We start from the raw sequence: 13,248 nt of genomic DNA on the forward strand, positions 1-13,248 counted from the left end.
GAGAATTAATGAAGAATCTGGCACCTTTATAAAAAAGGTCTGATAATGTTAGTGGAATGTATCTGAGTCATGTGGCACCAGAGTATGTTAGCAGCAGCAAATCTCTATGGGTCTGCAGCAGTGTCATTTCTTACCTCCTCAGAAGAAAGAATTTGATTGAGGGACATAAGGCAGAAGGAGAGACGAAGGAAAGTTTTAGAGCAGGAGTGAAAGTGTATTAAAAAGTTTTAGAGCAGGAATGAAAGGAAGTAAAGTACACACCAAAGAGGGACAAGTGGGTGGCTTGTGAGATCAAGTGTGTAGTTCGACCTTTTGACTTGGAGTTTTATATGTGGGAATGTTTCTGGGGGATGGCATCCCTTCTCCCCTGATTATTCCCTTGGGGTGGGCTATCTGCAGGCACAGTGGCTTGCTAACACTTGGGAGGGGAGCATGTGTAGTGTGTTTACTGAAGTTGTACCAATGCTCATTTGAGCGTTCTTCCCTTATTAGTCTGAGTGTTACAAAAAGGATCATATACCAGTTAACCTGAGCCATTTTGCCTCTTAATGTGCGTGCTTCTGCCAGCCAACCCAACTCCTGAGATCTTATCTGGAAGCTGCAGATCACCAGTTTCAGGTTTTTTTCTATTAGGAGACTGCCTTTTCCTGGCACTGTCTGTGACCAATTATTATTTTAGAGAGGCAGTTAACAATAACTTGATCATCACCTCATGGTTGCCTGACATTACCGGTGTGTGGGGGGGGGGGCTCTCTCTCCTGCTCTGCTCATGTCTGACTAGCTACCCACTGTAACAATAAGAGCACTGAAGCCAGCTACCTGGAGGCTTCATCTACATGATAAAAGATTGGGTTTCACAGCCCCTTATCTTAACCCAGATATTCCTTTCTATTGATTCCAGTTCTTTAGATAATAACTCTTTTAACCAATTGCCAATGAGAAAATCTTTGAATCCACCTATGACCTGGAGACCCACCCCCACTTTGAATTGTTCCACCTTTCAAGACCAAACCATTGTATATCTTACATGTATTGATTGATGTCTTATGTCTCACTCAAATGTCTAAAACCAAGCTAAGGTCAACAACTTGGGCACATGTTCTCAGGATCTCCTGGGGTTGTGTCACAGGTCATGGTACTCCATATTTGGCTCAGAATAAATCTCTTCAAATATTTTTCAAAGTTTGACTTTTGGATGACAGTATGCTAGTTTTAATCTTACTTTTCATACTGTATGTAGTGGGCATTAGGAAAAAGATTTGTCATATCATTTAAAACAAATTGTCATGTAACAGGATTTTCATGAAAAATAATATTCAATTTTAACATTGACTTAGAACTTTAGGTAAGTTATTTAAAACCACGTTTTACTTGACTTAGTATAGATTAATACGTTTTTTTATAAAAGCCAATGACTTGGTTGACATGAGACATATTACTGACAGATTTATTTATTTGAAAATAATGTCAGCGATAATTATTTCTTGCAATTGATGAAGATAAAATATTAAGAAGGACTTAATGTAACTATTGTTCTTTGAATTATACTGTAACACTGCTTCTGTCTTCCATACCATTCCTTGTCAAATGACTGATTTCTTCATAATAAAGCTAGGTTGTTAAGAAAGGCACAGATGAATAAGACATTCTCTATTTTCCAGTAATTTTAAATATGAGAAATCAGGTATGTGGACAGATGTATTACATAGTAGATTATATGGAAAGTTTTTAAAGGGAAGCTGTAGAGAAAATGCTATTTGAGTAGCTTATTCCTGGCTAAGAGATTAGGGAAGTATTTCATGGAGTTAATTGTAATTAAATTGAGGCTTGAAAGATACGGTAATATTTGTACAAATAAAGGTTGAGAAAATAGAGACATTCTAAATGGAGCAAGTTTGGACTCTAAAAGCTGATCAAATCACGTATCTAATAGTTCAGTTTGATTCCAGGATAGAGAGATAAGTGAGACAAAGGAGAGGCAGATTCAATCCTAAGAATTAAAGGCCTTAGGTTTTGGGCTAATAAGTTTTGTTTTATTTGGTAGGTTTGAGGAGCCCCTCCCTACCATAGTTGATGTACTTGTAAGAAGAGGTACCAGGGAAATAGTTGCATGATTTGAAGTCACATATATTACATTTAGGCATTAATGTGTTTCCCCATTTCCCCCTCTGCCAGTCTAACATATTATAAAAACATACTATATATTTGCAAAACCTTGGTATGTCTGGTATATTCTGTAAAGATAATGATGTCAGGGATGTTTGAAGACATTTGGTGGATGTGAGAGATACGAATTTGAAATTATTGGAGTAAAGGGGGAAAACTGTCATTATTGTAGGAGGTGGAAGAGACTGCTTTTAAGATACTTTCTAGAGACACTTGGTATACTTAGGTATATATTTAAGCAACAAAAATATTTAAGAAAACAAACCGAAAGTCTTGAGATGAAACTGGAGATATATCAGCCATTCTTAATTTGAATAAGGGTCAGAATTAGAATATTCAAGTGAAGATACTTAAGAGTCAGTGGAAGACAGCTGAGCAAATGATAATGGAAAATTGCATTTACTGGATGTTTTAAGGTGCTAAAAGTAAATAGCAAATATTTTATCAAAATGGAATGTGTTGCACAATAAAATATTTTTTACTGATTGTTCAAAACTCAAACCAGATGTTTATTTGGGAAACCATTTGGGCGCAGGCTAGCCCATCCATTTAGCCCTTAGGATGAGTTCGTGTCCTTTGTAGGGACATGGATGAACCTGGAGACCATTATTCTCAGCAAACTGACACAAGAACAGAAAATGAAATACCACATGTTCTCACTCATAGGTGGGTGTTGAGCAATGAGAACACATGGACACAGGGAGGGGAGCACTACACACTGGGGTATGTTGGGGGGAATAGGGAGGGACAGCGAGGAGTGGGGAGTTGGGGAGAGATAGTATGGGTAGAAATGCCAGATATAGGTGAAGGGGAGGAAGGCAGCAAATCACACTGCCAAGTGTGTACCTATGCAACTATCTTGCATGTTCTTCACATGTACCCCAAAACCTAAAATGCAATTAAAAAAAAAAGAAAGGAGTGGTCATGTCCTTTGCAGAGCTTGCAAGTATGATTTGTTGGTATTTATTTTTAAAAATATGGAATTAGTTGTTAAATCTTAAAAATTGGACTCTGTCTCACCCTGTCTCTCATGCACACACATGATGATTTACCAGTCTGTCTTGAAAATTATGGTTTAGCGAGACTAAAACTACATTCTTACAAAGCAGTAATGGCAGTAATTTTATGGGGCTTAAAAAAAAAACACCTCTTCAGAGACTTTACCATGGTACCGTGAAACTTTCCTTTATCCTAAATCTTGCCTAATTAATATTTTTGTGTTTTGGTATTTTATAACACTCATGATATATGTGATGCTTATTATATTTTTCTTTCTAGTGATCCTTGCCTTAAAACCTAATGACTACATGCAACCATTTTAGTAGGTTAAATACTGTGGGATTACAAATGAGAGATCAATAACTGATTACCCATTCTTGTGGTTTTGGATTCACCTTCTGTTTTATGTTGCCTTAGGATTTTCTACAAAAGTTTACTTCTTTCATAACTGTTGGTTGCTTCCTTGATCTGGGAACAATACTATCAGATTTACATTCAGGAAAAACGACAACAAAACAAACAACAACAACAAAAACTTAGGTTGGGTGTATTGTATGGATTCAAAAGAGTTAAGATTGAAGGATAAGGGACCAGATAGGAGATTGTATAACTAGTAGGTACTTTGAATCTGAAGGTTAGGGGAGGGTTGTGGACTGAATGTATACCTTTGAGAATTATTTGCAACAAATAGTTGTTAATTCAAGAAATAGAATGCAAATTAAGAAGAGAACTGGAATGGTATCTTGAGAAAATGGACATTGAAGAGGCACATGTAAGAATAGGAACCAACAAGACTGAAAAAGCAAGGTTGAAAGGTAGGAGAGGAATTCACAGTGTTATCATGCAAATCAAAGGAAGAGTTTTTAGAAGGAAAGAGTAAACAATAAGCTAAATGAAGCAAAGAAGTTAAGCAAACTAAGAATTAAGAAGTCACACTGGATTTTTCAACTAGGTTATTCCTTTCCTGATGATAAAATGTTTAGTTTCAAGGATGAAAAGATTTACTAAACTCTGAGACCATCTATATATATGAATTTATTAATGTTGAAAGAATAGAATCTTGTTCATTCTACAACCAACCAAAGATTTTTTTTTTTCATGTAACAGCATCATGGAAAGCAACAAAAAAGTAAAATCATTTGTTTATTAAAAGAAATAATCAAATGATAAATGAATAACATAGTAATGATACTTTCGATAAATATGTAAAATTATTATTCAAATTGGGACGTTTTTGAGAGGGAAAGGGATAGTTATTAATAACTGCAATAGGTATGAACCACATCTATCCCAGGTAATCCAAGACTAATAGTTACTGGAATTATAGTTCACATTATTCAGTGCTAGCTGTTGTAGGAGACAATACAAGGATAACTTGCCCCAAGGGAACCTTCTGAAGGTTCACCAAAAAATCAGCTTGCAAAAGACAGATTAATTTGGAACAAGGCATACAAATTTATTTAACATGTATACATAGGAACCCTCAGCATGAAGATCCAAAGATACAGGGGAAATATTCTATTTTTATGCTAAGGTTCAACAAAGTATGGACAGCTGTGTAGAAATATTGGAGAAAAGGGGTATGATTTAATGCTAATAGACTGAGTGGACAACCCCAGCAAGGCCTGTCTCTCTAGATTCTTCTTGGTCTCTGAGCATGCATTCCTTCCTGGTATGGGGCAGGACTCTCTAGGGGTCTGAAGACCTACGGTCAAATAGGATAGATGAAATAATTTCTTTATGACCAGTTATTACACAGAAAGGTGAGGGAAAAATTACAGTAATATTTTTAAGTTTTGACTAGCTTTGGGGAAAGGGGTCTCTGATGTCTAGGACATCTCTTGAGGAAGAGGAATTCTAGTTTCCCTGGCTAGCCTGGGGGGAAATGGGACTGAGAGACAGGAGGTCAGAAGATCAGAGACAAACTTTTGCTTTCTGAGGACTACATTTTGGGAGATTGTTTTCTGAGCCCCAATACTACCAGACACTAAGAAGAGTTCTTTATTAGTTTACCTCAAGACTAGTTTTAGTTGGCAACATTCCTAATTCTTTCTTTGTATATGGTGAATTCAGTAATATAGATACTCTACATAATTTTGGTGATTAAAAAATTTTTTTAGAAAAGGTGCCCACTGTATACCAAGCTCTGTCCTAGAGGATGGGAAATGAAGATGATTAATACATAGTTCTAGTTGTTGATGATCTACCAGCATACCTGAGAGAATCTGCAAATAAAATTTTAATGTATTATGGTAAAGCACTGTGTTGATAGTGTGGTTTGTGAATACCCCAACTAGTATTTTAGTACATTTTGTACTATAATTTTTAGGGTTAAGATTATAGTATATTTGAATTCTGTAAGAAAGAGTTTGCTTTAAAAGATGTTTTATCAAGAGAAAAGAAAAAGTACAGCTAGTTGTACATATAAGTGTGGTTTTCTCTATCATAAAAAGTCATTTTCTCTCTCTCTTTCTCTCTCTCTCTCTCTCTCTCTCTCTCTGTGTGTGTGTATGTGTGTGTATTTCACTTCTTTATCTTAAAGGGATGCATTTCCATAACTATAATGTAATTTTAGCCACATTAAAGCTATATCCTGTGAAGAAGAGTCTGGCCTATTCCTCTGACACATCTGGTAAATATGGATGACATTAATTAGCATATGTATTGCTATAAATGACATGTCAGTCCAGGACAACAAAAACTATTTGCTATTGATGTCAATCATATATCATTTGTCAGTTCAAAAGCTCCCCTAAAGGAATGTGCATTGATCTGCACTGACCCAAAATACTGCAAAACTATTTCTGTGTTCTGGAAACTAAAGCAGAACTACCTGTGCTTGAAATGCTACATGGATATATCCTCTAGAAAGTGTGCCCATTGATAAGTTTCAGTAGTAAGACTTTCAAATTTGTCCAAGATTGATTGAATCTTTGGAAAACAAAACATGTACTCTAATCCTAAAATCTAGTCTTCAGTGGATTTTCTCCCTCGATAGCTTTAATCTTTGGTAATGAAATTTATGTTTTTATTTTACCTTGAAATAATTTTTAGATATGCCAGGTAAATAATTTCAAATACCATTTACATTGGTTAAAAACAAAAGAAAATCACACAAGTATTAATTTGTGATCAGATGATGGTTTAAAGAGGTCCCCTTTTGCCCACATATATTTTGCTTTTTGTATTTTAGCTATTTTGATATAGATGTATGCTTCATTTGTTTACTATTTTCTCACAAGTTTTTAAAAAATAAATACCACCAGTATATTGTTTTAAGTTTATGAGTAAAAACTAACTTCAAAGTGCTATCATGCACATTTCTCCCAATGTGTGTGCATGTGTGTGTGCATGTGTGTGTATGTGTATTTATGTATATATATATGATTTTGCTTTAAATGTTTCCCATGCATTTCAGTTTATTATTTCATGGAAGGGAATATGAGTGATTTTAAAAATAAGGCAAGGGAGTGTGATCCAGGTAATGGCATATGTTAAAGACATTTATCTTTGTTCTTTTTTTTGTTTGTTTGTTTGTTTGTTTTTGAGATAGGCTCTCACTGTTGCCCAGGCTGGAGGGCAGTGGCATAATCTCAGTCTTGGCTCACTGCTGCAGCCTCCACCTCCTGGGTTTATGCAATTCTCGTGCCTCAGCTTCCCGAGCAGCTGGCATTACAGGCACATGTCACCATGCACTACTAATTTTTGTATTTTTTGTAGAGACGGAGTTTCACCGTGTTGGCCAGGCTGGTCTTGAACTCCTGAGCTCAAGGGATCTGCCTGCCTTGGCCTCCCAAAGAGCTGGGATTACAGGCGTGAGACACCATGCCAAGCCGAAGATATTTATTTTAATTCTTAACTTTAATGAGGCAGAAAATACCCGTTATTGGAAACTTACATTTTGATAACACTTGAATATATGAGTTGTCTTAAACTTATGAATGTTCATATCACCAAATGTCAGATATTAATATATCACATTTCTGTGTTCTTGTAAAGAAAGGTAGGATGTGTTGCATTTTTACATCTTATAAATTTGTTAGAGAGTGAAGATGAAACAAGATTTAGAACATACCCATGTTACATACTCTAATACATCCAATATGCCTTGCTTCAGTAGCAGTTTTCCAGCCTTTGCACCATTTAAAAAAATCTCATTCCAGATTTCTTGCAGTCTTATAGACCCTGTACTGGTTTGAGTCTGTTTCTTGCTCTTAAAAATCATCATTTTTTATTATTACATTAAAATTTTTTTAATGTATTTTCCTTTACACTTTTCTAATCATCCTGTAATTCTTCAGCCCTAATACATTAAAATGAATGAGTAAAAATATCTGATACCTAATCGTCTTTGCCAGTCCATTCAAACTCATGGATTTGCAAAATTATGTTAAAGTCTTTAAAAAATACATTTGAGTATGCTTTTGTAGTCATTTGGATTTTGAATATTAATTTTCTCTTGCTGTGCTGCTTAGCCATAAAAATGAAAAAGCAGGTAGATGTGGGTTTCTTTTAGTGGTATTAAATACTAGATTTATTTATTATGATGTTTAACAAGGCAATACTTATTTTTCTGTTCACATATCCAACAGAAAATGATAGGAAGCTTCAACGCCCCCTACTCCGAACCCAGTACAGTCAGAAAAAAAAAAAGAAATGGATGCATTTTGTGATCATTGATTAAAAGTATAATTTTCCTCTAGATCAAACAAATAACAGAAGTCTGTTGAAGCTTTGTCCTGACCTATCCTGGAAGTAGAAGAATACTCTGGAGAAAGGAGCATTGTAAGCACAAAGAATAAGCTTCCTCAATCCTGTGAGAGAGAATTAAAGTCTAACTCTCCAAATGTAAGTCATCTGTACTCTACATATTTTTCCTCCTTCAGTTTTTACTGTTATTCAGGTTTCAGTAGAAATAAAGTGCTGACAATATTGTTTGGATTTTTTCCTCTACAAAATATGCAGGTGTTTTGGTTGTAACTTCTAAATTTTGCTTTGTGTCAATACTTACTAACATAACATAAAGTGATACCTTACAATGATAATATTTAATATAAAATGGATTAATATTAATTGTATTTTCTGGTGAAGAGATATTAAGAATTTTGAGTATTCTGATGGAAACAAGGTTATTTCCTTTGATTTAGTATCTGCAGTTGTGCTGTCATAACCTCTTTTTGCACAAACTTTGGTTCTTTTCCTTTTATATTTCTTCATATCTGAGAATAAAGTTATCAATATGCCTATCTGCATCTACCACCTGGTAAAAGAGACATTAATTTTTTTATTCACTTTGCATGACGAAACTGAATTGGACTGAATTTGTATCGATAATCTGCTACACGAATATATCAATTTTGTCGGCTCAGTGTACTGGAAAGACTAACTTCCTCTCTGATAGGAAAAACTCAAAAGATATGTAGAAATGATTATATAGAAACACAGGATTTTGTTGCTGTTCAGAAGTTGGTAGATAGGAGGAGGATTGAAGTTAATACTTGGCTTAGGACAATTACTTAGGAAGAAATCCCTTGTTGTTTGCGACTTCTATCTGAAAAGTTACCTAGGGCATCATCCTTATGATAATGTGATATACTGGTCTGTGATATACTGGCTTAACTGTCAGAAATTTGACTTTTGCTTGATAATTGATCATTTTATTATTCCTCAGTAAAATATCTCAATGATATAGTATTGTTTGGTCTTTAAAAGTTCAATCATACAGTAGAAAATGAAAACTTAATAAAGTTGACTATGACCAACTCATACATTGCATACAGTTATCTCCAAAATTGACAAGATTTTCAGTGTGATATTCTTACTGACATATTAACTGATGGAGTGGTAAAAGTGGCCACAGTAAAAAAAATCTATGTAATTTCCAGGTTCATGTTTAATCTTTTATCTGGTGCACTCTGATAGAGTCACCTAAACACTGTCATTCTTGATAATCTTTAATTATAAATTAGCTCAAATTGAATTTAGCGGTAATTATTCATAGAAAAATAAGACTTTTTGGTTTTGGACTTAGATGTTCAGTTCAAAACTTTTTTTTTTTAAACGAAGTCTCACTCTATCGCCAGACTGGAATGCAGTGGTGCGATCCAGTTCACTACAACCTCCGCCTCCCAGATCCAAGCGATTCTTCTACTTCAGCCTCCCGAGTAGCTGGGACTGCAGGCATGCACTACCACTTCCGGCTCATTATTGTATTTTTAGGAGATATGAGGTTTCACCAGGTTGGCCAGGATGGCCAGATCCTGTGATCTGCCTGCCTCAGCCTCTCAAAGTGGTGGGATTACAGGTGTGAGTCACTACGCCCGGCCCAAAACATTTTTTAAATCATTGAATTAGATAGAAACACCTTGAAGGAAGACTACAAACATAATTCTTTTCACTGACATGAAACAACTTTTTTCCATTTAAGACATTAATTTTTGTTATTGAAAAGAGTGATTTAACTTTAAAAGCCTATTTAAACTTGGTGGGTCAGTAGTGAGCTCCCATTTATTGGTTTGAGGCTGATGAAGAATTGGAAAATAATGCCATTCACAGAAAAATCTTGGTTACCCTCTGCTCTACAAAAATAAAAATGAACAAACTATATCCAGAATATAGTGGCTGAACTACAGAAATATAAAGCTGAGTGGAAAACCAATGTCCCCCAAAATTATACAGCATTATATATATATATATATATATAAATTGTATTTTCTGGTGAAGAGATATTAAGAAATATATATCTCTTATAAATCTATATATAGAAACACTTATGATTATATAAGCACATATGATCATATAGAATAATCATATATATGATTATATAAAGACACAGTTCCAATATAGACTTATAGTATTCTATACATAGACTTATATAGTTTATATAAACACATATGATCATATAGAATAATCATTATATATATGATTATATAGAAACACAGTTCTAATATAGATTTATAGTGTTCTATATATAGACTTATATAATTTGTATAAACACATATGATCATATAGAATAATCATATATGATTATATAGAAACACAGTTCCAATATAGATTTATAGTGTTCCATATATAGACTTATATAGTTTGTATAAACACATATGATCATATAGAATAATCATTATATATATGATTATATGATTATATAGAAACACAGTTCCAATATAGACTTATAGTGTTTAGGGATGCAACAAGTGATGGAATAACAAAATTGGAATAATTGTTAAATTGTGGGTAGTAAATTGAGATGGTGGTTCCAGAATTTTCTGGTATGTTGGAAATATTCTGTTTGTTCACCTAATAGTTGCATAGAGGTTTTATGAAAATCTATTGGTGATAAATTGGATACTTTTTTGCTAAGATCAGGAACAAGGCAAGGATGTTCCCTCTCACCACTCCTATTTCATATTATACTGGAAGTCCTAGCTAAGGCAAGAAGACAAAAAAGGAAACAAGGCATTCTTATTCGGAAGGAAGAAATAAAACTTCATTTGCAAATGCCATAGTTGTCTATGTAGAAAATCCCATATTATCAATAACAATGTAACCTCCTGAAACTCATGAGTGATTAGTGTTAACACAAGATTAATATGTAAAAGTCAGTTGCTTTCTCATATGCCAGCAATGAACAATTGGGGTTTTAAATTAATAATGCAATACTGTTTATATTAGTACCAAAAATGTAACTACTTAGGTGTAAATCTAATAAAATATGTATAAGATCAATATTAGAAAACAATAAAACTCTGATGAAAAAAAATCCAAGAAGATCTAAATAAATGGAGTGATTGTCCCTGTTTATGTATAATTGGATTCAATATTAAGATGTTACTTCTTTATAAGTTGATATGTATATTCAACACAATCCCAGTCAAAATCCCAGAAAGTTATTTTGTGGATATTGACAAACTAATTCGTGAGTTTATTTGGAAAAGAAAAGATCCATGTGAGCCGACATAATATTGAAGAAGAAAAATAAAATCAGACGACTGACAGTCCCCAACTTTAGGATTTAGTATAAAGTAATGAAGACAATCTGGTATTGTTGAAAGAACACAGATAGATCATTGAAACAGAGTAGAAAACTTAGAAATAGACCCACACAAGTATAGTCAATTCATCTTTGACAAAGGAGCAAAGACAATTCAAAGAAGAAAGGACAATCTTTCCAACAAATAGTACTGAAACAACTAGACATTTATGTGTTAAAAAGTTAATCTAGACACAAACCTTGTACTTTTCATAAAAGGTCCTGTTTTCATCATAGTGAATAAGTCTCAGGAGATCTGATGGTTTTAAAAATGAGAGTTTGCCTACAGAAGCTCTCTCTTTGCCTGCTGCCACCTGTGTAAGATGTGACTTGCTCCTCCTTACGTATACTGGACCTCAGCACTAAACATAAAACAAAAAACTATAAGCCTTCTAGAAGATAGCATAGAAGAAAATCTAAGTAACCTTGAGTTTGGTGATGACTTTTTAGATACAACATCAAAAATATGATCCACGAAAAAAAATAATTTTTATTTCATTAAAATTAAAAATTTCTGCTTTGAGAAAGCTACTGTTAAGAGAATGAAAAGATGAGCCACACACTGGGAAAAATATTTGCAAAACAGGTATCTGATAAGGGACTTGTATTGAAAATAAACTACAAAGAACTCTTAAAAATAAAAAGAAAACATATGCTGGGCATGGTGGTTCATGCCTGTAATCCCAGCAGTTTGGGAGGCTGAGGCGGGTGTATCACAAGGTCAGGAGATTGAGACCATACTGGCTAACATGGTGAAACTGATCTCAACTGAAAATACAAAAAATTAGCCAGGCATGATGGCACATGTTTGTAGTCTCAGTTACTTGGGAGTATAAGGCAGGAGAATCACTTGAACCCAGGAGGCAGAGGTTGCTGTGAGCCGAAATTGTGCCACTGCACTCCAGCCTGGGCAACAGAGTGAGATTCTGTCTCAAAATAAATAAACAAATAAAATAAGAAAACATATAACACAATTAAAAATGGGCAAGACCTCTAACCATATACCTAACCAAATAAGATATACATATTGCAAGTAAGCATATGAAGTGACACTCAATATTGTATGTCATTAGATAATGACAGCAAATAAAACATTGAGCTGCCACTAAAAGCTTACTAGAATGTCAAAAATCCAAAACACTGATGACAGCAAATGATGGTGAGGATGTGGAGCAATGTGAACTCTCACTCATTGCTGGTGGAATGCAAAGTCATATAGCCACTTTGAAAGATAGTTTGGTAGTTTCTTACAAAGCTAAACATAGACTTACTATATGACCCAGCAATGACATTCCAAAGTATGAAATAAGTTGAACTCCAAATGAGTGGAAAACAGTCCACACAAAAACTTGCACAAGAATGTTTATAGCAAGCATCTTTACCCATCCCAGATGTCTTTCAGTAGGTTAATGGATAAACAAATCAAGTTAACCAAGTTACCCATCCCAGATATCTTTCAACAGGTTAATGGATAAACACACTGTGATACATCCAGACAATGGAATATTATTCAATAATAAAAAGAAATGAGCTATAAAACCACAAAAAGACATGGAAGAACCTTAAATGCATACTACTAAGTGAGTGAAGCTATAGGAAAAGGCTGCATACTGTATGATTCCAACCACAGGAATATGCTACTTTGTTGTGCTTTGCAGATACTATGTTGTTTTACAAATGGAAGGTTCGTGACAACCCTGAGTTGAGCAAGTCTGTTGGTGCTGCTGATATGGTTTGGCTCTGTGTCACCACCCAAATCTCTTCCCATAGCTACCATAATTCCCACGTGTTATGGGAGCAACCTGGTGGGCGACAACTAAATCATGGGGGCAGGTCTCTCCTGTGCTTTTCTCATTATAGTGAATATGTCTCAGGAGATCTGATGGTTTTAAAAATGAGAGTTTGTCTGCACAAGCTCTCTCTTTGCCTGCTGCCATCCATGTAAGATGTGACTTACTCCTCCTCAGCTTCCACCATGATTGTGAGGCCTCCCCAGCCACATGGAACTGTCAGTTTTTTAAATCTTTTTCCTGTATAAATTGCTCAGTCTTGAG

General features: G+C 34.6%; 1 protein-coding gene across 40 annotated transcripts in view; it reads left to right on the forward strand.

Annotated features, from left to right (window-relative positions):
- FOXP2 (forkhead box P2) overlaps positions 1-13,248 on the forward strand; it is a 593,473-nt gene that overhangs the window by 71,290 nt on the left and 508,935 nt on the right. For 37 of the 40 annotated variants that reach the window (XM_078343237.1, XM_078343230.1, XM_078343232.1 and 34 more), the window contains exon 2: positions 7,869-8,013. The gene's annotated coding sequence lies outside the window, so the exon portion shown is untranslated. Of the gene's footprint in view, positions 1-7,867; positions 8,014-13,248 lie in introns of those variants that run through there. The other 3 variants (XM_078343212.1, XM_078343216.1, XM_078343221.1) reach the window with 1 other exon arrangement.

This window comes from Callithrix jacchus, chromosome 11 (assembly GCF_049354715.1).
Source record: "Callithrix jacchus isolate 240 chromosome 11, calJac240_pri, whole genome shotgun sequence".
NCBI classification, from domain to species: Eukaryota; Metazoa; Chordata; class Mammalia; order Primates; family Cebidae; genus Callithrix; species Callithrix jacchus.